Source organism: Ranitomeya variabilis, chromosome 4 (assembly GCF_051348905.1).
Source record: "Ranitomeya variabilis isolate aRanVar5 chromosome 4, aRanVar5.hap1, whole genome shotgun sequence".
In the NCBI taxonomy this organism is placed as follows: domain Eukaryota; kingdom Metazoa; phylum Chordata; class Amphibia; order Anura; family Dendrobatidae; genus Ranitomeya; species Ranitomeya variabilis.
In genome coordinates, this window is record NC_135235.1 from 376871702 (window position 1) to 376897140 (window position 25439).

General features: G+C 46.4%; 1 protein-coding gene and 1 long non-coding RNA gene across 2 annotated transcripts in view; both read right to left on the reverse strand.

Annotated features, from left to right (window-relative positions):
- LOC143764801 (uncharacterized) overlaps positions 1 to 25439 on the reverse strand; it is a 743861-nt gene that overhangs the window by 264485 nt on the left and 453937 nt on the right. The gene's annotated exons all lie outside the window — the stretch shown is intronic.
- Positions 1 to 25439, reverse strand: part of LOC143768937 (uncharacterized) — a 349928-nt gene that overhangs the window by 50632 nt on the left and 273857 nt on the right. The gene's annotated exons all lie outside the window — the stretch shown is intronic.

Here is a 25439-nt window from a genome sequence, read left to right on the forward strand (position 1 = left end):
CAATCTTATCAGGCATACCGTGTAAGCGGAAGACATGTTTGACAAATAACGCGGCCAATGCCCGTGCAGAACTTAACTGTGGGAGAGGCACCAAATGCACCACTTTAGAGAAATGATCGGTAACTGCCCAAATAACGGTGCAGCTACGGGACTTGGTTAAGCCAACAACAAAGTCCATCCCGACCATCTCCCAGGGCCTATTTGCTACTGGTAGGGGGTAAAGTAGCCCAGCAGGCCGTTGTCAAGAAGACCTATTCTTGGAGCAGGAAACGCATGCCCAAATATAGTCTTTGATGTCACGGGCCATATGCGGTCACCAGTACGTCCTCGCCAGAAGCTCTGATGTCCTCTTGATCCCGAAATGTCCACCCACCCTGGACGAGTGAACCCAAGAGCGAACCTCCGGTTGCAAATTAGATGGCCCGAAAGTCTTGCCCGGGGGCACAGACTCTAGCGACACTGGAGCCACAGTTCTCAGACTCTCGGAGAGGACAATTGATGACACCACGGAGTGGGAGAGAGCATCGGCGCAAATGTTCTTCTCCCCAGATAGGAAATGAAGGGTGAAGTGGACCCAGGAGAAGAACAGGGACCATCTAGCCTGGCGAGAATTTAGCCGCTGGGCTGTTTGCAAATACACCAAATTCTTGGGGTCAGTGTAAACTTGGAAGGGAAACCGAGCCCCTCCAGGAGGTGTCTCCACTCTGAAAAGGCCAACTTCATTGCTAGCAACTCCCTGTCCCCGATGGAATAAATCCTCTCCGCCGGAGTGAAGGTCTTGGAGTAGAAGAAGCAAGCATGCTTCCAACCTTGAGCATCCTTTTGGAAGAGCACCGATGGATGAGGCATCCACCTCAATAATGAAGGGCTTATCTACAACCTGACAATTCAGAATGGGAGCACTAGCAAAAAGGGACTTAACAGATAAGAAGGCCTTGGAGACCTCCTCCGACCACAACTTGGGATTTGCACCCTTCTTGGTGAGGGCTACCAAGGGAGCTACCAAAGTGGAGAAGTGGGGAATGAACTGGCGATAAAAATTAATGAACCCCATGAAGCACTGCACCACTTTGAGAGAATGAGGTTCCTGCCAGTCCATCACTGCTTGTAGCTTGGCGGAATTCATAGCTAATCCCTGGGCTGAGATGATATAGCCCAGGAAAGGCAAGGACTCCTGCTCAAACAGACACTTCTCCAACTTGGCATAGAGGGAGTTTGCCCGTAGGAGGTCGAAGACTCTGCAAACATCTCTCCAGTGGGAATCTATATCTGGAGAGTAGATGAGAATATTATCCAGATAGACTACCACCGAGGCGGAGAGCATATCCCGGAAGATGTCATTCACAAAGTCTTGGAAGATGGCTGGGGCATTACAGAGCCCAAAGGGCATCACCAGATACTCATAGTGCCCATCCCTGGTATTAAAAGCCGCCTTCCATTCATCCCCCTCACGGATGCGAATCAGGTTGTAAGCATCCCGCAGATCTAATTTAGTAAATACCCTTTCCCCTTGTAGTCTATCCAAGAGCTCAGATATCAAAGGCAGAGGGTACTTATTCTTAACGGTGATGGCGTTAAGACCCCGGTAGTCAATACATGAACGCAATTCTCCATTCTTCTTTTGCACAAAGAAGAACCCCGCCCCCGCAGGTGACACTGACTTCCTAATGAATCCTCTTGCCAGATTTTCCTGGATGTATAGTGACATTGCCTCCATCTCTGGGAGAGACATGGGATAGACTCATCCCCGGGGAGGCTCTGACTTAGGCAAGAGATCAATAGGACAGTCATAGGGGCAGTGAGGCGTTAAAGTCTCTGCAGCTCTCTTGGAGAATACGTCCGCATAAGACCAATAGTACAGTATTTGGGGAGAGAGGTAAGATCTGCGGGTACCTCTGTTGTGGCAACCTGAACGCACTCCCTCAGACATCTGCCCTCACAAGATTTACTCCATCCCAGAATTCTCCCAGAGGACCACTTTACACGTGGAGAGTGGTAACACAACCAAGGCATCCCTAGCAGAATCTCATCTATTCCGTCAGGAATGACAAGATGGAAAATGATCTCCTGATGGGATGGAGACATGGATAACGTAAACAGGATAGTCTGGTGTGTAATTTGTGAGGGCAGTGTTGACCCATTCACCAATCTTACGGTCACTGGTTTGGCTAGCATAACCAGGGGTATTGCATGCCGTTGGGCGAAGGCTGAGGACATGAAATTTCCCTTCCCCCCGGAATCCACACAAATCTCGACCGCAAAAGTGGAAGCGCCAAAGGTAATTGTCCCCTTGAAGGACAATTTGGAGGAAAACGCCGACGTGTCTAGTGAACCTCCTCCTACAGTTACTAGACGTGGTTGTTTCCCCTGCCGCTAGCAGACATTACAGACCATATGTATTCGAGCTGCCTGAGACTTAGGACCTGTTCGAGAAACCTCCATGGCCTCATAGGGCTTGGATGCCTGACCTGCGGACTCCAGAGGCTTGGCGAAGTTAGGTGCCAGCCGAAACCTCTGCCTACACTGAGCTTGCTCCAACCCCCGCTCGTGAAAACGGAAGTCCATGTGAGTGGATATGGCTCTTCCAGTGTGGTGGGAATCTCCCTAGTGGCCAAGGCGTCCTTCACATGGTCAGCCAGTCCTTTCCAGAAGACAGGGATAAGGACTTTATCCAGCCACTCCAGCTCAGATGCCAAAGTTCGAAAGTGAACGGAAAAATGACTGACCATGGATGAACCCTGTGTCAAAGCCAGCAGTTGGAGCGCCAAATCATGGGTGACACGAGGTCCCAAAATGACCTGTCTCAGAGAGTCCAGAAACCTTCGAGCACTCTGCACCACATGATCGTCATGCTCCCACAATGGTGTTGCCCACTCCAACGCCCTGCCCAACAACAGGGATACAATAAATCCCACCTTTGCCTGCTCCATGGGAAAACGTGCAGCCAGGAGCTCAAGGTGTATGGCACACTGACTCACGAATCCCCGACACAGCATACTGTCACCAGTAAACTTATCAGGTAGCGGGAGATGGGATAAGGTCGGAGCAGAGGGGGCAGTGGACAAACTGGCTGCAGCTACGCTAGCAGCCTCAACAGCGACCGTGGTAACATCCATAGCCGAGGCTGTACGCATAAGAGCCGCCAACCTACCCTCCAGCTGATGGATGTACCGCTGTAGACTCTGTTCGTCTGCCATTACAAGCCAGATAGCAGAAAAAAGAAAAAAATATATATACCAGCTCACCTGTCGGCATGTGTTGTGGGGAAGCATGGATATCGTGTAGTCATCACGTGAGCAATAGTGTTGAGCATTCCGATACTGCAAATATCGGGTATCGGCCGATATTCGCTGTATCGGAATTCCGATACCGAGTTCCAATATTTTTGCGTTATCGGAAATCGGAATCGGGATCCATATTCATGTAAAAAATAAAGAATAAAAATAAAAAATATGGATATACTCACCCACCGACGGCCCCTGGCTCTCAGCCGTGCAACCGGCAGCCTCCGTTCCTAAGAATGCAGTGAGTGTAGGACCTGCGATGACGTCGCGGTCTTGTGATTGGTCGCGTGACCGCTCATGTGACCGCTCACGTGACCGCGACATCATCGAAGGTCCTTCAGTCTCTGCATTCTTAGGAACGGAGGCAGACGCTTGCAGCGGTGACAGCCAGGGGCCATCCGAGGGTGAGTATATCCATATTTTTTATTTTTATTCTTTATTTTTTGCATGAATATGGATCCCAGGGCCTGAAGGAGAGTTTCCTCTCCTTCAGACCCTGGGAACCATCCAGGATCGCTCCATATTACGTTTCGATATTTGTGTCCCATTGACTTGTATTGGTATCGGGTATCGGTATCAGCGATATCCGATATTTTTTTGGATATCGGCCGATCCAATCCGATACCGATACTTTCAAATATCAGAAGGTATCGCTCAACACTAGTGAGCAAGTAATCCAAAAAAGAGAAAAAAAATCCAGCTTCCAAAAACTTACAAATTTATTAAGGACTAGCTGTAACTGCTGTTAGCAAAATAGAATGTGTTAGCAGAAATTTATTCTGCACAAAAAAAGCACAAAACAAATAGATAGAAATGTAATTATTAAAAAAACTAAGCTAATAGAAGCATTTTACAACATATATTTCAACACCAGAGATATTCCACACAGATTTAACTAAATTGGCCAAGTAATGTGAAGTAATCTTCTACTACTTATTCGAGAGCCTTTTGATAAACGACATTCTTAGTTTTTCCTTCAGGTGCAAAGACAAACAGATTTTTGGCTGTTCCAACTCTTGAACAGGCCACATAAAGTTGTCCATGAGAAAAGCATGGAGATTGTAAATCTAAGCTAGCTGAAGAGCCCGGCGTTGCCTGGGCATAGTAAATATCTGTGGTTAGTTATAGCACCTCACTTCTCTTATTTTCCCATCACGCCTCTCATTTTCCCCATCACATCTTTCATTTTCCCCCTCACATCTCTCATTTTCTCCCTCACACCTCTCATTTTCCCCCTCACTCCTCTTATTTTCCCCCTCACTCCTCTCATTCCCCCCTAACACTTGTCATTTCGACCTCACATCTGTCATTTTCCGATCACTCCACTATTTTCCCTCACTCCTCTCATTTTGCACTCACACCTTTTCATTTTCACCTCACACCTCTCATTTTCACCTCAGTATATACATGTTTGTCATCTCCCTTATATATAGTATACACCTGTATGTTATCGCCTGTATATAGTATATACCTGTATGTCATCTCCCCTGTATATAGCATATACCTGCTGTGTGTCATCTCCCCTGTATATAGTATATACCTGTATGTCATCTCCTCCTATATATAGTATATACCTGTATGTAATCTCCTCCTGTATATAGTATATACCTGTGTGTCATCTCACCTATATATAGTATATATCTGTGTGTCATCTCCTCCTGTATATAGTATATACCTGTATGTCATCTCCTCCTATACATAGCATATACCTGTATGTCATCTCCTCCTGTATATACTATATACCTGTAGGTAATCTGCTCCTGTATATAGTATATACCTGTGTGTCATCTCCTTCTGTATATAGTATATACCTGTATGTCATCTCCTGCTGTATGTAGTATGTACCTGTATGTCATCTCCTCCTCTATATAGTATATACCTGTGTCATCTCTCCTGTAAATAGTATATATCTGTATGTCATCTCCTCCTGTATTAGACCTCGTTCACACGTTATTTGGTCAGTAGGGTTGAGCGACTTTCATTTTTTTAAGATCGAGTAGGGTTTTGGGAAACCCGATTTTGTCCAGAGTCGAGTCGAGTGCAGTCGGCCGATTGTCGCTAAAAGTCGGGGATCGACCGAAACACGAAACCCAATGCAAGTCAATGGGGAAGCATAGTCGGCTGTGAGTGGAGGCCAGGAAAACACCTACAGTGCCCATTTTAATGCCAAAAACATCCATTCTTGTTTCTGAAGCTTGCCAATCGTAATTAACTTTATAATAATAGTTGGGCATAGGGAATTGGGGGTCATTTGGCAAAAGTTGTGGGGGGAGTAGGGCTGGCTCAAGTTTTTCGTGGGCCCAGGAAATGCGGACTACGTCACGGCGGTGGAGCAGGGAGAGGTAAGTATTTCAACGTTGCAAGTGCTGTGATCCTGAGCAAGCAGGGGGGGGCCCACTCGTTCGCATTGGCACTGGCACAGGGCCCCTCAAAGTACGGCGGTGTGTTTGCATGGCGGGGGCGCCTCCCACCAGCAGCGACACTTTTGCGTACTCTGAGGGGCCCTGTGCCAGTGACATCGCCAACGAGTATGCCCCCCCACCTGATGAAGGAACCTGCACTTTCATCTGCACCTTCCTCTTTGTCCCTGTGTAAGGTGGTATAACATGCGGGAAGGGGAACCTTACTTTCAGCAGGGTCAGATTCTGGCTGTGTAGAGTACAAGGGGAATGTAGTGGTCTAGGTCAATGTACCAGCAGACTCATTTAGCAGTGGCTGGGCAATGGGCAGGATGAGGAGGAAACAGATATAGGGCCAAAGAATAAAGTAGGCTAAATGCAGTTCAAAATTTGTAACAGGACTAAACAGGCGGCATTGCTTTGTTCAGTGGAGTAGCAAACCCAAGAGCAGCAGACACTGTTTCAAGGGCCTAACCACACTAGTAGGCCAAATGCAGTTTAATATCTGATAGTATAGGGCGAAAGCCAGAATGTGGAAGCTCAGCTTTGTTCAGTTGAGGACAACACCAGGGAGGGGCAGACACCTTTAGTAGGCCGGTCACCCAATTGCATTTTTAAAATGGTAATTTGGAACAGAAGGTTGAAGCTCAGCTTTATTCAGTTGAGGACAACACCAGGCAGGGGCACACAGACAGACACCTTTAGTAGGCCGGAAAAGCCTATTGCATTTTTTAAAATGGTAATTTGGAACAGAAGGTTGAAGCTCAGCTTTATTCAGTTGAGGACAACACCAGGCAGGGGCACACAGACAGACACCTTTAGTAGGCCGGTCACCCAATTGCATTTTTAAAATGGTAATTTGGAACAGAAGGTTGAAGCTCAGCTTTATTCAGTTGAGGACAACACCAGGCAGGGGCACACAGACAGACACCTTTAGTAGGCCGGAAAAGCCTATTGCATTTTTTATAATGGTAATTTGGAACAGAAGGTTGAAGCTCAGCTTTATTCAGTTGAGGACAACACCAGGCAGGGGCACACAGACAGACACCTTTAGTAGGCCGGAAAAGCCTATTGCATTTTTTAAAATGGTAATTTGGAACAGAAGGTTGAAGCTCAGCTTTATTCAGTTGAGGACAACACCAGGCAGGGGCACACAGACAGACACCTTTAGTAGGCCGGAAAAGCCTATTGCATTTTTTAAAATGGTAATTTGGAACAGAAGGTTGAAGCTCAGCTTTATTCAGTTGAGGACAACACCAGGCAGGGGCACACAGACAGACACCTTTAGTAGGCCGGAAAAGCCTATTGCATTTTTTAAAATGGTAATTTTGAACAGAAGGTTGAAGCTCAGCTTTATTCAGTTGAGGACAACACCAGGCAGGGGCACACAGACAGACACCTTTATTAGGCCGGAAAAGCCTATTGCATTTTTTATAATGGTAATTTGGAACAGAAGGTTGAAGCTCAGCTTTATTCAGTTGAGGACAACACCAGGCAGGGGCACACAGACAGACACCTTTAGTAGGCCGGAAAAGCCTATTGCATTTTTTATAATGGTAATTTGGAACAGAAGGTTGAAGCTCAGCTTTATTCAGTTGAGGACAACACCAGGCAGGGGCACACAGACAGACACCTTTAGTAGGCCGGAAAAGCCTATTGCATTTTATAAAATGGTAATTTGGAACAGAAGGTTGAAGCTCAGCTTTATTCAGTTGAGGACAACACCAGGCAGGGGCACACAGACAGACACCTTTATTAGGCCGGAAAAGCCTATTGCATTTTTTATAATGGTAATTTGGAACAGAAGGTTGAAGCTCAGCTTTATTCAGTTGAGGACAACACCAGGCAGGGGCACAGCCATTCAAGGGTTAAGAGGAGGTAAGAAGCAGCTAGACAGCAATTAAGGGCTAGGCAGCAAAACTCTGAAGGGGAAAAAAAAAAAAAAAAAAAAAAATTTCCCTTAAACACTTCTTTTTCTCCTGCTTCAGCCCAAACAATTAACACTTTGTTGGCCGGCTATACTGTCATGAATCCCAATGGCTAGGGATAGCACAGGACAAGCAAAGTACAAATAAATAACGGACGAGCTCTAGGGTGATGGAACCTGGGCTGACCGCTGCCCTACGCCTGACAAACGCAACTAGAGATAGCCAGGGAGCGTGCCTACGTTGGCTCTAGACGCCACGCACCAGCCTAAGAGCTAACTAGCACTGCAGAGAAAATAAAGACCTCACTTGCCTCCAGAGGAATGAACCCCAAAAGATATAGTTGCCCCCCACATGTATTGACGGTGAAATGAGAGGAAGGCACACACATAGAGATGATATATATATAGTTTTAGCAAATAGAGGCCCGCTGTAAACTAGAAAGCAGAACGATACAAAAGGGGACTGAGCGGTCAGCAAAAAACCCTAATCAAAAAAACCATCCTGAGATTACAAGAACCCATGTGCCAACTCATGGCACATGGGGAGAACCTCAGTCCACTAGAGCTACCAGCTAGCATAGAGACATAATAAGCAAGCTGGACAAAAAACCAAACAACTGAAAATCAGCACTTAGCTTATCCTGAAAGATCTGGGAGCAGGTAGGCAGGAACCAAACAGAGCACATCTGAATACATTGATAGCCGGCAAGGGAATGACAGAAAGGCCAGGTAAAATAGGAAACACCCAGCCTCTGATGGACAGGTGGAAACCAAAGGCCGCAACCCACCAAAGTCACCCAGTACCAGCAGTAACCACCAGAGGGAGCCCACAAACAGAATCCACAACACATCCATTCCCCATAACACCAACATGAGTGAAGTTGCCATTCCACTTGTGAGATCTTCCCGAGTCTGGCTATTTTTTAAGACGCTGCCGACAACCCCAAACAGGCCATTTTCAGCACCTGCCATGCCCGCATCAGCAGGGGTAGCAAAACAATCAGCCTGACCACCACCACCATGATCAGGCACATGCAAGCAAAGCACCCGACTTTGTGGGCCGAACCCCAGGCTCCACTGCCTGCTGGTCACACCACTGCTTCTTCCACTGTTTTGCGTAGAAGCCAATCCCCAGTACACCGTGCATATGAAGATGCCTCAAGCCCTGCACCTGTTGTGGCCCACAGTCAAGCAGCACCATCAGCAAGCGCATCCACGTCCTTGTCCCAGCACAGCGTTCAGTTGTCTATAACCCAGTCTTTGGAACACAAGCGGAAATACCCAGCCAACGCCCCACAGGCCACAGTCCTCAATTCCAATATTTCGCTTCTGCTTGCGCTAGAAATGCTGTCTTTTAAGCTTGTTAAGATGGAAGCCTTTCGCAACCTGATGGCGGCGGCCGTCCCAATTTACTCGGTCCCCAGTCGCCACTACGTCTCTTGGTGTGCCATACCGGCATTACATCAGCATGTGTCCCACAACATTAGCTGTGCCCTCAACAATGTTGTTACTGGGAAAGTCCACCTAACCACGGACATGTGGACAAGTGCCTGTGGGCAGGGACGGTACATCTCAATGATGGCACACTGGGTTAACATAGTGGAAGCCGGGACCCAGTCGGGCCTTAGGATGGAACACATCCTCCCCACGCCAAGGATTGCTGGCCCTATGTCAATCAGTGTTGCCCCCACAGTCTACAGCTCCTGCACCTCCTCCTCTTCATCCTCCATGTCTGAAATCAACACATCAGTCAGAAGCTGGAGGCACTGCAGCACTGCCTCACCCAAGTGGCAACAGGCTGTGCTGAAGCTAATCTGCATAGGTGACAAACCGCACAATGCGGAAGAGTTGTGGACAGTGCTGAAAGAGCAGTCAGATGTTTGGATTACACTGCTGAACCTACAGCCAGGCATGGTCGTGTGTGACAACGGCTGTAACTTGGTGGCGGCTCTGAGGCAAGGTGAGCTCACACACGTACTTTGCTTGGCCCATGTGCTTAACCTCGTGGTTCAACGTTTTCTGAAAAGCTACCCGGAGCTGCCGGATCTGCTAGTGAAAGTACGCCATCTGTCTGCCCATTTTAGAAAGTCAGCTACAGCTTCAGCCGCCCTTGCCGTGCTTCAGCAGCGGTTTCAGCTTCCAGCTTACCGACTGTTGTGTGATGTCCTGACACGCTGGAACTCTACGCTGCATATGTTGGAAAGGATTTGTGAGCAGAAGTGGGCCGTTGTTGACTACCAACATCAACAAGGCCATCGAATTTCAGGTCAGACTCCACACATAAGCATAGCATCATCATCCCGCTTCTCAGCATTCTGAAAAACTCTTTGCTCACAATCAAAGAGGATGCATTGCAGGCGGAGCACGAGTGCATTGAACAAGGAAACATACAGGGGGATTACACTCAGCCCAGCCTCATGTCTAGGGTTGAGCGAAACGGGTCGGCAATTTTCAGAAGTCGCCGACTTTTGGCAAAGTCGGGTTTCATGAAACCCGACCCGACCCCTGTGTGGGGTCGGCCATGAAGTCGGCGATCTTCTGAATCTGGAATCGGAATTCCGATACCGATTCCCGATATGTTTAAGATATCGGGAATTGGTATCGGAATTCAGATTTAAGTGTAAAATAAAGAATTAAAATAAAAAATATCGCTATACTTACCCTCTGACGGGCCCTGGTACTAACCGGGAACCTTCCTTCCTTAGAATCAGCCTTCCAGGACCTTGCGGTGACGTCGCGGTGACGTCGCGGCTTGTGATTGGTCGCGCGGCCGCCCATGTGACCGCTCGCGCGACCAATCAGAAGCCGCGACGTCACCGTGACGTCACCGAAGGTCCTGGAAGGGCTGATTCTTAGGAAGGAAGGCTGCCGGAACGAAGCCGAGGGTGAGTATATTCCTATTAGGTATATACTCACCCTCGGACACGCCCTGCTTCTTTCCGGCAGCCTTCCTTCCTAAGAATCAGCCCTTCCAGGACCTTCGGTGACGTCACGGTGACGTCGCGGCTTCTGATTGGTCGCGCGAGCGGTCACATGGGTGGCCGAGCGACCAATCACAAGCCGCGACGTCACCGCGACGTCACCGCAAGGTCCTGGAAGGCTGATTCTAAGGAAGGAAGGTTCCCGGTTAGAACCAGGGCCCGTCAGAGGGTAAGTATAGCGATATTTTTTATTTTAATTCTTTATTTTACACTTAAATATGGATCCCAGGACCTGAAGGAGAGTTTCCGCTCCTTCAGACCCTGGGAACCATTGGAAACCCAATGCACTGCATTGGGTTTCGAGTTTCGGCCGACCCCAACCCCGACTTTTTTATAGGATCGGCCGATTTCACTCGACCCGACTTTTTAAAAAGTCGGGTTTCGTGAAACCCGACCCGATCCCATAAAAGTAAATGTCGCTCAACCCTACTCATGTCTTCTCAACGTGGATTGGAAGGCAATGAGGAAGAGGAAGAACAGGAGCTACTTTCATGCACTATAGACGGTACTACAAACACATCTGTATTAGCTTCTGTTCAGCGGGGATGGCTTAAGGACAGGGAGGATGAGGATGAGGACAGCATGGTCAGTCATCCTGTTGGTGAGTACACGGAAGTCTTGCCTCTTAGCAGTCTGGCACGATTTGCTGACTTGCACTGCATTTCATGTGACCCTCAGATTATCAAAATTTTGGGTAACACTCATTACTGGTTGGTGACACTTCTAGACTCACGCTACAAGGAGAACTTTCAATCTCTTCTGCCTGAGGCAGAGAGGTGTACTAAAATGTTGCAGCACCAGAGGACCCTTGTAGCGGAATTACTTAGAAAATTCCCATGTGAGAATGCTGGCTGTTGTGAATTCTGTTCTCGAACTCCCTCCTGTGGTCATGAATGGTACTTCGGCGAGTTCTGTCCATGGACTCCCTCTGTTGGCTGTGAGTGGAGCTGCTGGTTCTGAGGTTCCTTCCACAGGTGACCTCGTTTGTTCCTGGGCTGGTTTCTCTATTTAACTCCACTCAGATCATTACTTCTTGCCAGCTGTCAATGTCCTAGTACTGGTTCAGATCTCTCTTGGATCTTTCTGATGACCTGTCTACTCCAGCAGAAGCTAAGTCCCTGCTAGTTTATTTGTTGTCATAGTTTTCTAGTCCAGCTTGCTATCATGATTTTGCCTTGCTAGCTGGAAGCTCTGGGATGCAGAGTGGCACCTCCGCACCGTGAGTCGGTGCGGGGGTCTTTTTGCACACTCTGCGTGGTTTTTGGTAGTTTTTTGTGCTGACCGCAAAGATACCTTTTCTATCCTCAGTCTGTTTAGTGAAGTCTGGCCTCCTTTGCTGAAACCTGTTTCATTCCTGTGTTTGTGACTTTCATCTTAACTCACAGTCAATATTTGTGGGGGGCTGCCTTTTCCTTTGGGGAATTTCTCTGAGGCAAGGTAGGCTTTATTTCCTATCTTTAGGGGTAGTTAGCTCTTAGGCTGTGAAGAGGCGTCTAGGCAGAGTTAGGTATGCTCCACGGCTATTTCTAGTGTGTGTGATAGGATTAGGGGTTGCGGTCAGCAGAGCTCCCACTTCCCAGAGCTTGTCCTGTGTTAGTTTAACCATCAGGTCATTCCGGGTGCTCCTAATCACCAGGTCCATAACAGCTGGCATGTGAGAATGCTGGCAGCAGATGTCAGAGTTTGTTGTACAACCAAGGAGTCCAAGCGAGAGAGACAGAAGTACAATGTAGCTCAGGCAGGGGGACAATGGCCAAGTTCTGGGACAGTTTTCTCAGACCCTCCCATCGTAGCAGCACAGAGACAAGCAGTGCTGTCACAAGAAGTGTAATGTTTGGGAAGATGGTGAGGGAGTACCTTGCAGATTGTACAAACGTCCTCCGTGATTTCTCTGTGCCTTTTAATTATTGGGTATCCAAGCTGGACACGTGGCATGAACTGGCTCTCTACGCCTTGGAGGTCCTGGCCTGCCCTGCTGCTCGCCTTCTGTCAGAGAGGGTTTTTAGTGCCGCTGGTGGAATTATAACAGATAAGCGCATCCGCCTGTTAACTGAAAATGCTGACAAGCTGACTCTCATCAAAATGAACAAGGCCTGGATTGGGAAAGACTTCTGTACACCACCAAGTGAAACCAGCGAAACATAACCTCAAATACATTCTCTGTATTGGGAGGTGTATTCTCATGCACCTCTTCCCAACCACACATGGGTATACACTTCCAGATTTGGTCTGTTTGTTTTTATCCTCCTCCTTATCCTCATCCTCCTCATCCAGAACCACTATATCACCAGGGTGAATGTAGTCTGTACGGTGCATTTTGGCCAAAGGTTCTGTGATGGCATTCTTTTTTTTCTTAAAAAAAGGACAACACATTGGGGAATTGGGCATGCCATTTCTTTGGGCCTATTTCTTAACTCTGTCTCCTGCAATCTGTCCTGTACCTGTCAGTAGATCACCAGTGTGAACGTGCTCTGTACAGTGCAGGTTGGCCAATATGCCTGTGATGGCACTCTTTTCTTTTAAAAAAACAAAACAAAAAGGATTTTACATTGGGGAATTGGGCATGACATTACATTGGGCCAACTTCTTAACGCTGTCTCCTGCAATGTGTCGTTTAACTGCTTCTAGATTATCAGGATGCACGTGCTCAGTACTGTTTTAGGCCGGTGATTTTTGGGCGCAGGGGCTGTGAAGGCACTATTTCATTTTGTAAAAACAGGACCCCACATTGGGGAATTGGGCATTACATTACATTGGGCATACTTCTTAACTCTGTCTCCTGCAATGTGTCTTGTAACTGCCACTAGATGACCAGTGTGCACGTGCTCAGTACTGTTATAGGCCGGTGATTTTTGGGCACGGGGGCTGTGATGGCACTATATTTTTCAGTCCAAAAAGGACAACACATTGGGGAATTGGGCATGACATTACATTCGGCCTAATTCTTAACTCAGTCGCCTGCAATCTGTCCTGTACCTGCCACTAGATCACCAGGGTGAACGTGCTCAGTACTGTTATAGGCCGTTGAAATTTGGGCTAGGGGCATGCGATGGTACTAGTGTATTGTTAAAAAAGGTACCCCATTGGGGAATTGTCTGGCAGATCATGCACTGCATTAAAAGTCTCAGAGACCCACACCACTACATTAGCCCTAATTCTTAATTATGTCTCCTGCAATGTATCTTACTTATCTCCGACGACATGGCCAGGGTGCACGTGCTCAGTACTGTTATAGGCTGGTGATTTTTGGGCACAGGGGCAGGGAAGGCACTATTTCACTTTGTAAAAACAGGACCCCACATTGGGGAATTGGGCATTACATTACATTGGGCCTACTTCTTAAGTCTGTCTCCTGCAATGTGTCCTTTAACTGCCACTAGATGACCAGGGTGCATGTGATCAGTACTGTTATAGGCCAGTGAATTTTTGGCAAGTGGGCTGTGATGGCACTATATTTTTAAGTTAAAAAAAACAACACATTTGGGAATTGGGCATGACATTTCTTTGGGCCTACTTCTAAACTCTCTCTCCTGCAATCTGTCCTGTACCTGCCACTAGATCACCAGGGTCAACGTGCTCTGTACGGTGCATTTTGGCCAATGGGGCTGTAATGGCACTGTTTTAATCAGTCCAAAAAGGACAACACATTGGGGAATTGGGCATGGCATTCCATTGGACCTATTTCTTAACTCTGTCTCCTGCAATCTGTCCTGTACCTGCCACTAGATGGCCAGGGTGCACGTGCTCAGTACTGTTATAGGCCCATGAATTTTGAGAAAGTGGGCTGTGATGGCACTATATTTTTCAGTTCAAAAAGGACAACACATTGGGGAATTGGGAATGACATTACATTGGGCCTACTTCTTCATTTCTTCATTCTATCTCCTGCAATGTGTCCTTTAACTGCAACTAGATGACCAGGGTTAACGTGCTCTGTACGGTGCATTTTGGGCAAGGGGGCTGTGATGACACTCTTATTTTTTTAAAAATGGACCCCACATTGGGGAATTAAGCATGACATTCCATTGGGCCTACTTCCTAAGTCTGTCTCCAACAATGTGTCCTTTAACTGCCACTAGATGACCAGAGTGAACGTGGTCTGTGCGGGGAATTTAGTTGTAGGGGGCTGTGATGCCACTATTTTAATCAGTCCAAAAAGGACTCCACATTGGGGAATTGGGCATGGCATTCCATTGGGCCTACTTCTTAACTCTGACTCCTGCAATGTCACTTGCTTAACTGCCACTAGATCACCAGGGTGAACGTGCTTTGTACTGTTATAGGCCGGTGAAGTTTGGTCAAGGGGGCTGTGATGGCACTAATCTATTTTTACAAAAGGTACCCCCCCATTGGTGAAACTGCATCCTTTTTGGAAAACACTTCATAACATTTGTGTACCTTTAAAGAGCTCACTTGAAAAGCTCCTTTTTGTGTTGCCTGGTTGCTAACATTGGACACAATACACTTCATATAAATTTGATAAAGCAATGCTGTTACTTTGCCTTAGTAGTTCATTAAAAATATAGCTTTCTCCACTATATTTGTTTCTCTCCTTGCGAGCCTTAACTTTCTCTGACTCAAATGTACAAATGGAGAATATACAAGTGGCGATTTGTAAACAACATTGAAATACTGTATACCGAATGCATTCAGACAATCACATAGCTGCATTTCTTGTAAAACATTTAGAGATGTGACAGACAATGCTCATAGTGACACATTATTTAATGTTTGTTTGTTTAAATGTTTGCTTATTCACTTCACAAACAGTTCTAAGCCTCTATATGTTTGCTGTGTGTCATTTTAAAACATTAAGGTTTACTGAAACTATGCCGGTGGTGGTTTGATCAAAATCCTTGTGGCTTTTATTTTCTAGGGGTTTATGGCCCCTCGTCTGATGACTCCATGATATCTCAGTTTCATCCAACCTTGAAAAGTGGCCACGTGTGGGTGAAACTAGAGTTACTACATAATGTTATTCACTATATAAGACCAGAAAAACATGACTAAGAAAGATGTCAAAACTGGGGACGCCCATATAGTGTAGGTAATCTCCCAGGGGTTCTCTGTATTGGTGTTGCTTCTCTGATATTCCAGATGGATAATGTTTAAAAGCCTCTTGGTGATGATCTAACTATACTGTATGTAGTTAATCTTCATATATATGTAATCACTAGGGTTGAGCGAAACGGATCGGTCAATTTCATAAATTGCCAACTTTCGGCAAAGTCGGGTTTCGTGAAGCCCGAGCCGATCCCAGTGTGGGAACGGCCATGCGGTCGGCGATCTTCATGACAAAGTCGCATTTCATATGAAGCGTTCAGCGCCATTTCTCAGCCAATGAAGGTGGACGCAGAGTGTGGGCAGCGTGATGACATAGGTCTCGGTCCCCACCATCTTAGAGAAGGGCATTACAGTGATTGGCTTGCTTTCAGCGGCGTCACAGGGGCTATAAAGGGGCGTGCATGCCAACCCCCATCTTACTTCTGCCGATCGTAGCATAGGAAGAGGTTGCTGCAGCTTCGTCAGAAGCAGGGATATTGTTAGGGAGGAAAGATTAACCCCCAAACCGCTTGTGCTATAGCGATTTCCACTGTCCAACACTACCTTTTCTTTGCAGGGACAGTGGAGGCTAGATTTCTGTGCATCAGCTCTGTAGCTTATAAGGCTCCCTGATAGCTGCATTGCTGTTTGTACGCCGCTGTGCAAACCAACTGCTTTTTTCAAAGCAAAAATCCTGTTGCTTCTTTCTCCACAGTTCTCTTGTTTCTTTGTCCACACTCTTGTGTACAGCAGTCCTTTTTATTGCTGCCATACTTGTCCTTTGATCATTGTAGGGAGATTGAAATTCTACTACAGCCCTTGTATTTTTTGATATATCTGCCAGCCACTTTCTGCCAATCAAACTGTGTAGTATAATACAGTGGGCCTGATTTTTTCCTGCATTCTCCCGCACATAAAAAGGGAGATTTATATTGCCACTAGTGTTGAGCGATACCGTCCGATACTTGAAAGTATCGGTATCGGAAAGTATCGGCCGATACCAGCAAAGTATCGGATCTAATCCGATACCGATACCCGATACCAATACAAGTCAATTGGACTCAAGTATTGGAAGGTATCCCTGATGGTTCCCAGAGTCTGAAGGAGAGGAAACTCTCCTTCAGGCCCTGGGAACCATATTAATGTGTAAAATAAAGATTTAAAATAAAAATATTGATATACTCACCTCTCCAACGCAGCCTGGACATCACCGCTGGTAACCAGCTTTGTTTAAAATGAGCGCGTTCAGTACCTTCCATGACGTCACGGCTTCTGATTGGTCGCGTGCCGCTCATGTGACCGCCACGCGACCAATCAGAAGCCGTGACGTCATCCCTCAGGTCCTAAATTCCTAATTCTAGGAATTTAGGACCTGAGAATTACGTCACGGCTTGTGATTGGTCGCGTGGCGGTCACATGGGCGGCCGCGACCAATCACAAGCCGTGACGTCATCTAAGGCCCTGAACGCGCTCATTCTTAGGAAGGAAGGCTGCCGGAAAGAAGCCGAGGGTGAGTATATTCCTATTAGGTATATACTCACCCTCGGACGCGCCCTGCTTCTTTCTGGCAGCCTTCCTTCTTAAGAATGAGCGCGTTCAGGGCCTTAGATGACGTCACGGCTTGTGATTGGTCGCGGCCGCCCATGTGACCGCCACGCGACCAATCACAAGCTGTGATGTAATTCTCAGGTCCTAAATTCCTAGAATTAGGAATTTAGGACCTGAGGGATGACGTCACGGCTTCTGATTGGTCGCGTGGCGGTCACATGAGCGGCACGTGACCAATCAGAAGCCGTGACGTCATGGAAGGTACTGAACGCGCTCATTTTAAACAAAGCAGGCTGCCGGTTACCAGCGGTGATGTCCAGGCTGCGTCGGAGAGGTGAGTATATCAATATTTTTTATTTTAATTCTTTATTTTACACATTAATATGGTCCCGATACCGATTCCCGATACAACAAAAGTATCGGATCTCGGTATCGGAATTCCGATACGGCAAGTATCGGCCGATACCCGATACTTGCAGTATCGGAATGCTCAACACTAATTGCCACTGAGTGCATCTGCGTCAGTCCTGTTTGTGGCATATCTGTCAGCCACTTTCTGACACTGAAACTGTGTAGTGTAATACAGTGGGCCTGATTTCTTTCTGCTGTCTCCCACACATAAAAAGGGAGATTTATATTGCCACTGAGTGCATCTGCGTCAGTCCTGTTTGTGGCATATCTGCCAGCCACTTTCTGCCACTCAAACTGTGTAGTGTAATACAGTGGACCTGATTTCTTTCTGCTGTCTCACACACATAAAAAGGGAGATTTATATTGCCACTGAGTGCATCTGCGTCAGTCCTGTTTGTGGCATATCTGCCAGCCACTTTCTGCCACTCAAACTGTGTAGTGTAATACAGTGGGCCTGATTTCTTTCTGCTGTCTCCCACACATAAAAAGGGAGATTTATATTGCCACTGAGTGCATTCTGCGTCAGTCCTGTTTGTGGCATATCTGCCAGCCACTTTCTGCCAATCAAACTGTGTAGTGTAATACAATGGGCCTGATTTCATTCTGCTGTCTCCCACACATAAAAAGGGAGATTTCTCGAGTTGTTGAGCCTGCGTCATCATCTGGCTACACAATGCCTCGAACGCTCCCTTTTCTGGGAGTAGGAAAACCGCTTTTAAAGCCGGAGCAGCAGGAAAAAGTTTTGGCTTTCCTTGCTGACTCTGCCTCTAGCTCTTTCGCCTCCTCTTCGGAAAGTGCAAAATTGAAAAGCAGCGCGTCGTCAGTGGATGCTCCCGGTCAGGAACAAGTCGCTTCCTTGTGTCCTTCACCCAGAACAACAGTGAAGGATGCGTCAGGCGACACAACAGGTTACTCCATGGAGCTCTTTACACATACCTTGCCTGGGTTAGAAAGGGAAATTGTTAACAGGCCATTGTCATTACAAGATGAATCGGACATGGAGTGCACAGATGCACAGCCACAGCTAGATTATTATGCTGTTCCATTGACTCAGATCACAACATTGCCCTTGCAGTGTACTGAGCCAGAATCTGACCCTGATGAGACTATGGTGACCCGTCCCGAACGCTATAGCACCGGCTTACGTGGTGACACAGAGGAAGGTGCACAGGACATAGAAGAGGAGGTGATAGATGACCCAGTTGTTGACCCCGATTGGCAGCCATTGGAGGAACGGGGTGCCGCTGGCAGTAGCTCTGAAGCGGAGGAGGAGTAGCCGCAGCAGGCATCAACATCACAACAGCTTTCATCTGGCAGGCCCGTATCTGTCCAAAAACGTGTGTCAAAACCAAAAACAGTTGTAGGACAGCATGGCCATCTGGTTAAAGTAGCACAGTGTGCAATGCCTGAAAAGGTATTCGATAGTAGGAAGAGTGCAGTCTGGCAATTTTTTAACCAAGATCTGAATGATCAGTGCAAAGTGATCTGTAAGAAATGCTCAAGGACCTTTAGCAGAGGTCAGAATGTCAAAAATTTAAATACAACTTGCATGTGTAGACATTTAACCCCTCTGTGACCTTTGACGTACTATCCCGTCGAGGTGACCTGGGCCTATCTGACCCTTGACGGGATAGTACGTCATAGCCGATCGGCCGCGCTCACGGGGGGAGCGCGGCCGATCGCGGCCGGGTGTCAGCTGACTATCGCAGCTGACATCCGGCACTATGTGCCAGGAGCGGTCACGGACCGCCCCCGGCACATTAACCCCCGGCACACCGCGATCAAACATGATCGCGATGTGCCGGCGATGCAGGGAAGCATCGCGCAGGGAGAGGGCTCCCTGCGGGCTTCCCTGAGCCCCCCGCAGCAACGCGATGTGATCGCGTTGCTGCGAGGGTCTTACCTCCCTCCCTGCCTGCTCCAGACCCGGATCCAAGATGGCCGCGGATCCGGGTCCTGCAGGGAGGGAGGTGGCTTCACAGAAGCCTGCTCAGAGCAGGCACTGTGAAGCAGCCTGCACTTCTCGCAGATCGGTGATCTGTCAGAGTGCTATGCAAACTGACAGATCACCGATCTGTATTGTCCCCCCCTGGGGCAAAGTAAAAAAGTAAAAAAAAATTTTTCCAAATGTGTAAAAAAAAATAAAAAAAAATATTCCAAAATAATGAAAAAAAAAAAAATATATTATTCCCATAAATACATTTCTTTACCTAAATAAAAAAAACAAAACAATAAAAGTACACATATTTAGTATCGCCGCGTCCGTAACGACCCGACCTATAAAACTGGCCCACTAGTTAACCCCTTCAGTAAACACCGTAAGAAAAAAAAAAAAAAAAACGAGGCAAAAAACAACGCTTTATTATCATACCGCCGAACAAAAAGTGGAATAACACGCGATCAAAAAGACAGATATAAATAACCATGGTACCGCTGAAAGCGTCATCTTGTCCCGCAAATAACGAGCCACCATACAGCATCATCAGCAGAAAAATAAAAAAGTTATAGTCCTGAGAATAAAGCGATGCAAAAATAATTATTTTTTCCATAAAATAGTTTTTATCGTATAAAAGCGCCAAAACATAAAAAAAATAATATAAATGAGATATCGCTGTAATTCGTACTGACCCGAAGAATAAAACTGCTTTATCAATTTTACCAAACGCGGAACGGTATAAACGCCTCCCCCAAAAGAAATTCATGAATAGCTGGTTTTTGGTCATTCTGCCTCACAAAAATCGGAATAAAAAGCGATCAAAAAATGTGACGTGCCCAAAAATGTTACCAATAAAAACGTCAACTCGTCCCGCAAAAAACAAGACCTCACATGACTCTGTGGACCAAACTATGGAAAATTTATAGCTCTCAAAATGTGGTAACGCAAAAAATATTTTTTGCAATAAAAAGCGTCTTTCAGTGTGTGACGGCTGCCAATCATAAAAATCCGCTAAAAAACCCGCTATAAAAGTAAATCAAACCCCCCTTCATCACCCCCTTAGTTAGGGAAAAATAAAAAAAAAGTATTTATTTCCATTTTCCCATTAGGGCTAGGGTTAGGGCTAGGGTTGGGGCTAGGGTTAAGGCTACAGTTAGTGTTGGGGCTAAAGTTAGGGTTAGGGTTGGGGCTAAAGTTACAGTTAGGGTTTAGATTACATTTACGGTTGGGAATAGGGTTGGGATTAGGGTTAGGGGTGTGTCAGGGTTAGAGGTGTGGTTAGGGTTACTGTTGGGATTAGGGTTAGGGGTGTGTTTGGATTAGGGTTTCAGTTATAATTGGGGGGTTTCCACTGTTTCGGCACATCAGGGGCTCTCCAAACGCGACATGGCGTCCGATCTCAATTCCAGCCAATTCTGCGTTGAAAAAGTAAAACAGTGCTCCTTCCCTTCCGAGCTCTCCCGTGTGCCCAAACAGGGGTTTACCCCAACATATGGGGTATCAGCGTACTCAGGACAAATAGGACAACAACCTTTGGGGTCCAATTTCTCCTGTTACCCCTAGGAAAATACAAAACTGGGGGCTAAAAAATAATTTTTGTGGGAAAAAAAAAGATTTTTTATTTTCACGGCTCTGCGTTATAAACTGTAGTGAAACACTTGGGGGTTCAAAGTTCTTACAACACATCTAGATAAGTTCCTTGGGGGGTCTAGTTTCCAAAATGTGGTCACTTGTGCGGGGCTTCTACTGTTTAGGTACATTAGGGGCTCTGCAAACGCAATGTGACGCCTGCAGACCATTCCATCTAAGTCTGCATTCCAAATGGCGCTCCTTCACTTCCGAGCCCTTCCATGCGTCCAAACGGTGGTTTCCCCCCACATATGGGGTATCAGCGCACTCAGGACAAATTGGACAACAACTTTTGGGGTCCAATTTCTCCTGTTACCCTCGGGAAAATACAAAACTGGGGGCTGAAAAATAATTTTTGTGGGAAAAAAATTTTGTTTTATTTTTACGGCTCTGCATTATAAACTTCTGTGAAGCCCTTGGTGGGTCAAAGCGCTCACCACACATCTAGATAAGTTCCTTAGGGGGTCTACTTTCCAACATGGTGTCACTTGTGGGGGGTTTCTACTGTTTAGGTACATTAGGGGCTCTGCAAACACAATGTGACGCCTGCAGACCATTCCATCTAAGTCTGCATTCCAAATGGCGCTCCTTCCTTTCCGAGCCCTCCCATGCGCCCAAACAGTGGTTCTCCCCACATATGGTATATCATCACACTCAGGACAACTTGGACAACAGATTTTGGGGTCCAATTTCTCCTGCTACCCTCGGGAAAATACAAAACTGGGGGCTAAAAAAATAATTTTTGTGGGAAAAAATTTTTGTTTTATTTTTACGGCTCTGCATTATAAACTTCTGTGAAGCCCTTGGTGGGTCAAAGCGCTCACCACACATCTAGATAAGTTCCTTAGGGGGTCTACTTTCCAACATGGTGTCACTTGTGGGGGGTTTCTACTGTTTAGGTACATTAGGGGCTCTGCAAACGCAATGTGACGCCTGCAGACCATTCCATCTAAGTCTGCATTCCAAATGGCGCTCCTTCCTTTCCGAGCCCTCCCATGCGCCCAAACAGTGGTTCTCCCCACATATGGTATATCATCGCACTCAGGACAACTTGGACAACAGATTTTGGGGTCCAATTTCTCCTGCTACCCTCGGGAAAATACAAAACTGGGGGCTAAAAAAATAATTTTTGTGGGAAAAAATTTTTGTTTTATTTTTACGGCTCTGCATTATTAACTTCTGTGAAGCCCTTGGTGGGTCAAAGCGCTCAAAACACATCTAGATAAGTTCCTTAGGGGGTCTACTTTCCAAAATGGTGTCACTTGTGGGGGGTTTCAATGTTTAGGCACATCAGTGGCTCTCCAAACGCAACATGGCGTCCCATCTCAATTCCTGTCAATTTTGCATTGAAAAGTCAAATGGCGCTCCTTCGCTTCCGAGCTCTTCCATGCGCCCAAACAGTGGTTTATCGCCACATATGGGGTATCAGCGTACTCAGGACAAATTGTACAACAACTGTTGGGGTCCAATTTCTTCTCTTACCCTTGGGAAAATAAAAAATTGGGGGCGAAAAATAATTTTTGTGAAAAAATATGATTTTTTATATTTACGGTTCTGCATTATAAACTTCTGTGAAGTACTTGGTGGGTCAAAGTGCTCACCACACCTCTAGATAAGTTCCTTAGGGGGTCTACTTTCCAAAATGGTATCACTTGTGGGGGGTTTCAATGTTTAGGCACATCAGTGGCTCTCCAAACGCAACATGGCGTCCCATCTCAATTCCTGTCAATTTTGCATTGAAAAGTCAAACGGTGCTACTTCCCTTCCGAGCTCTCCCATGCGCCCAAACAGTGGTTTATCGCCACATATGGGGTATCAGCGTACTCAGGACAAATTGTACAACAACTGTTGGGGTCCAATTTCTTCTCTTACCCTTGGGAAAATAAAAAATTGGGGGCGAAAAATAATTTTTGTGAAAAAATATGATTTTTTATATTTACGGTTCTGCATTATAAACTTCTGTGAAGTACTTGGTGGGTCAAAGTGCTCACCACACCTCTAGATAAGTTCCTTAGGGGGTCTACTTTCCAAAATGGTATCACTTGTGGGGGGTTTCAATGTTTAGGCACATCAGGGGCTCCCCAAACGCAACATGGCGTCCCATCTCAATTCCAGTCAATTTTGCATTGAAAAGTCAAATGGCGCTCCTTCGCTTCCGAGCTCTGTCATGCGCCCAAACAGTGGTTTACCCCCACATATGGGGTATCGGCGTACTCAGGACAAATTGTACAACAACTTTTGGGGTCCATTTTCTCCTGTTATCCTTGGTAAAATAAAACAAATTGGAGCTGAAGTAAATTTGTTGTGAAAAAAAGTTAAATGTTCATTTTTATTTAAACATTCCAAAAATTCCTGTGAAGCACCAGAAGGGTTAATAAACTTCTTGAATATGGTTTTGAGCACCTTGAGGGGTGCAGTTTTTAGAATGGTGTCACACATGGGTATTTTCTATCATATAGACCCCTCAAAATGACTTCAAATGAGATGTGGTCCCTAAAAAAAAATGGTGTTGTAAAAATGAGAAATTGCTGGTCAACTTTTAACCCTTATAACTCCCTAACAAAAAAAAATTTTGGTTCCAAAATTGTGCTGATGTAAAGTAGACATGTGGGAAATGTTACTTATTAAGTATTTTGCATGACATATCTCTGTGATTTAAGGGCATAAAAATTCAAAGTTGGAAAATTGCAAAATTTTCAAAATTTTCGCCAAATTTCCATTTTTTCTGCAAATAAACGCAGGTAATATCAAAGAAATTTTACCACTATCATGAAGTACAATATGTCACGAGAAAACAATGTCAGAATCGCCAAGATCCGTTGAAGCGTTCCAGAGTTATAACCTCATAAAGGGACAGTGGTCAGAATTGTAAAAATTGGCCCGGTCATTAACGTGCAAACCACCCTTGGGGGTGAAGGGGTTAACCACCATGCACTTGCAAGCCTGGACTAACTACCAAACGTCCCATAACGTTGTTGCACCCGCTCACAATGAAGCTAGTCAGCAACGCTACATTCCTTCCCTCACTGTAAGCCCACCGTTTACGACACCACCTGCAGCAAATGTGGAGGTATCGTCGCAAGGCCAAAGCAGTCAGGGAATCACCAGGTTCTTGGTAGGAAACACTGTATGTAGGCCAACAGCAAGAATACCATCACCAACCCTCTCTCAGTCTGCCATGTCCACCACCACCCCCGCTAGTTCCACCATATGCAGCTCTCCAGTCCAGCTCACCCTACAAGAGACTTTCGTTAGGAAAAGGAAGTACTCGTCCTCTCATCCGCGTACACAGGGTTTGAACGCCCACATTGCTAGACTAATCTCGTTAGAGATGATGCCTGTTGTGAATTCCGTTCTCGGGCTCCCTCCTGTGGTCATGAGTAATACCTTGTGAGTTCTGTTCTTGGGCTCCCTCTGGTGGCTTTGAATGTTACGGCTGGTCTTAGCTGGGCCCCAGCTGCCTCGTTTTCTGCTATGCTGGCTGACTATTTTACTCCACCTGGACCTTTACTTGTTGCCTGCTGTCGTTGTATTCAGTACTGGTTCAGATCTCTCTGGGACTTCCCTTGTGACCTGTCTCCTCTTGGAGAAGCTAAGTTCATGCTAGTTCATTTTTGCTCATTGCTTTTTTGAATATGTTTCTCAGTATATGATGTGTTCAGTCCAGCTTGCTTATATGCTATTTTCCTGCTAGCTGGAAGCTCTGGGTTGCAGAGTTGCGCCCCTCACATCGTGAGTTGGTGTGGGGGTCTTTTGTATTCTCTGCGTGGATAATTTTTGTAGTATTTTATACTGACCGCACAGATTCCTTGCTATCTTCTGACTATTTAGTAATTAGCGGGCCTCATTTGCTAAAACCTGTTTTCATTTCTATGTTTGTGTTTTCCCCTTAACTCACCGTTATTATTTGTGGGGGGCTGTCTACACTTTTGGAGAAATTTCTCTGAGGCAAGTGAGGCTTTGTTTCTCTCTAGGGATAGCTAGTTCTCAGGCTGTGATGAGGCGTCTAGGCAGAGTCAGGAACGCTCCACGGCTGCCTATAGTGTGTGTTGATAGGATCAGGATTGCGGTCAGTAAAGTTCCCACATTCCCAGAGCTTGTCCTTTATTTATAGGTTACCTATCAGGTCGTTTCATGTGTCCTAACCACCAGGACCATAACAGATGCCCTACTGGTTGGTTGAAAGCGAAGCTTTCAAAGCCCTGATGGCTTACGCAGTACCACGCTATGACCTACCCAGTCGACACTTCTTTGCGAGAAAAGCCATCCCAGCCCTCCACC